Below are 2746 nucleotides of genomic sequence, written 5' to 3' on the forward strand. Positions count from 1 at the left end.
AAAAGCACCTGTCAAATCTCAGACTCAGCAACTTCCCAGAGCTGTCCTGCCATACGGCCAGCATGAGACTAGGCTCACAGGGAACTGAGGGGGCAGATCCAGGCACCAGAGCTGTACTGTGATAACCTAGCCATTTAAAGTTCGGTTCATGTGGTCAAGAAGGCTACAGATGCTCAAAAAGTCAGGTCCAGACCGAGAAAACCTCTGAACAGATATATGCTTAAAAATGTGCTTAGATACTAAAGAAAGAAAAAAATGGGTATAGTCAGTCATAGAAAAATAGTTTAAAATAATAAAATAAAGTCTTTAAAGAAAGAGTAAAGTGATATAAAAGGAAAAAACCATGTTAAGGATGGAAAACACACAGGTATCTGGATCCTGTATGGTGCTTTGTTGACTGAATTTTTTAAATGCTAATGAACAAAAAGCAATAGCTGCTGAGAGACATTGGATTATGGAGACTGCTAAATTAAACCAACCTATACATTATAAGAATGTCTTAGAGGCAGGCAGATCTCTGTGAGTTTGAGGCCGGCCTGGGCTACTGAGTGAGTTCCAGGAAAGGCTCCAAAACTACACAGAGAAACCCTCAAAAAAAAAAAAAGAAAGAAAAGAAAAAGGAAAAAAAGAATGTCTTAACTTCGGAATGGAAGACATAAGTTGTGTTGGGGGAAAGGTTTTACTTTTGTTTCTACAGGAAAAAAAAAGCCATGGATTTTTGTTTCTACAGGAAACAAAAAGCCATGGATTTCTTCAAAATTAATAAAGACCATATTTGACCATGGGAGATCTCCTGATAATCTTGGCTACAGACATGAGGGAAAAAGCTAAGAAAGACTACAGGACAGGTGTGGTGATATTATGTTCCCCCAAATATTGTGCACCCTACACTTATCTGGGGTCAGAGAACAGAACAGCCACTAGATATACAGGCCAGAAAATGGTGGCACACACACCTTTAATCCTAGCATTCCAGAGGCAGAGTTCTGCCTGGATCTCTGTGAGTTCAAGGCCACACTGGAAATAGCCAGGCATGGTAACAAGAGCCTTTAATCCCAGGAAGTGATGGCAGAAAGCAGAAAGGTATATAAGGCGTGAGGACCAGGAACTAGAGCAGGTTAAGCTTTGAGACTTTTGAGAAGCAGTTCAGCTGAGATCCATTTGGATATGAGGACTCAGAGGCTTCCAGTCTGAGGAAAAAGGATCAGCTGAGGAATTGGCGAGGTGAGGAAGCTGTGGCTTGTTCTGCTTCTCTGATATTCCAGCATTTACCTCAATACCTGGCTCCAGATTTGTTTTATTAATAAGACCATTTAAGATTCGTGCTACAGACAGGTGATGTATAAGCTGATCCCTTGACATGGGAACAGCTCTGAGACTGGATGAGACATGATAAAACTTGTTGGTTACAGAGTCTCCATGATAGTTTGGTTATACAGTGCAAATGGACTTATAAAGTTGACAGATGTCATTTACCTGCTCCAACACAAAATTAAAAAAAACATCTTTAACTGACTTGTGCACACTGCACATTCCATACTTGTGTTAGTACAGAGACATATATTATCTTTGTTTGTTTTTTTAAAAAAGGACCAGACATCAATGAAAAAAAGTAGCCCAGGTGATCCAGTCTCTCAGAATGCCTCTGTTGCAGTTTCCTCAAAATTCTGCACCCAGAACAATTTCAAAGTTGCTAGCTGAGTTGGGCCAGTCTCACAGACTACTCCAGCCAAGACTAAAGATAAGCCCTGCACTTTCCCATTACACAGAAACTAAACAGAAAATAGTACAACTAGCTCTTCCAGGACTTGACCATTATCCCAATTTTCTCAGGGTCCCCTAAAGATGCCATTGCCCCCCAGACAATAGAAAGTGGTCTAGAAAACATGATGCCCATATTCTCAGGAAGTGGGGTGGGTGGTTTTTTGGTCATTCAGTAAATTATGGATGTTCATCATAGGTTAGGGGGATTGGTTGCAAGTTGTTACCATAGTCAGGGAGGGAATTAAGCAAAGGAGGTTAGATTCAGGGATCTCATTCTGAAAAGAAAAGGGGGGATATAGAAATGATAAGATAAAAGAGTAGATTTTTGAATTTACTTTTAAACTAAAAAGCAGCCACTGGTCTCAAATATTTTACACTGGTATAGATTTTTGTATATTGATACAAATTTGAGGCTATTTTTTGTTAGAACATACTCTATATATGTTTCTGCTCTTAAGATATTTTTGTATATTGATACAAATATAAGGTAATTTTGTTATACTCTATATATGTTTCTATTCTTGTACCTATGCATAGGTATTGTACCTATGCAGCTCATTTAAGAATGTAATGAATATAATTAAGAGTACAGGTTAGTAGTTAGTCATCTATAATAACCAAACTTGTAGCCATGTTATGTATGTTTTCAAGGTTAAAAAGAGATCTATTTTAGATATATAAGTGGTCTTCAAACACTTCAGAGACCTACAGAATATGGAATTTAAGATGTTTTAATAGCATCAGGCTTCTCATGATAGTGAGACATGTCTGCTTCTGGCAGCACAAATTTACTTCAAAAAAGGATGATGGGCATCAAAGAACCTCCATATGGAGTTTGCTTTTATTGTGGCAAATTTAGCCACTGGACAAGAAACTGCTCTTGCCTCAACTGCTGATAATATACTGTTTAAATTGGACAAGCAGGACACAAAAGAAGGAGACTGCCAAACTTTACCAAGACAAGGTGGGACAGTCCTTCAAA

The sequence above is a fragment of the Peromyscus californicus genome, unplaced genomic scaffold (genome assembly GCF_007827085.1).
Source record: "Peromyscus californicus insignis strain IS unplaced genomic scaffold, ASM782708v3 Scaffold_6__1_contigs__length_162567912, whole genome shotgun sequence".
Lineage (NCBI taxonomy): Eukaryota > Metazoa > Chordata > Mammalia > Rodentia > Cricetidae > Peromyscus > Peromyscus californicus.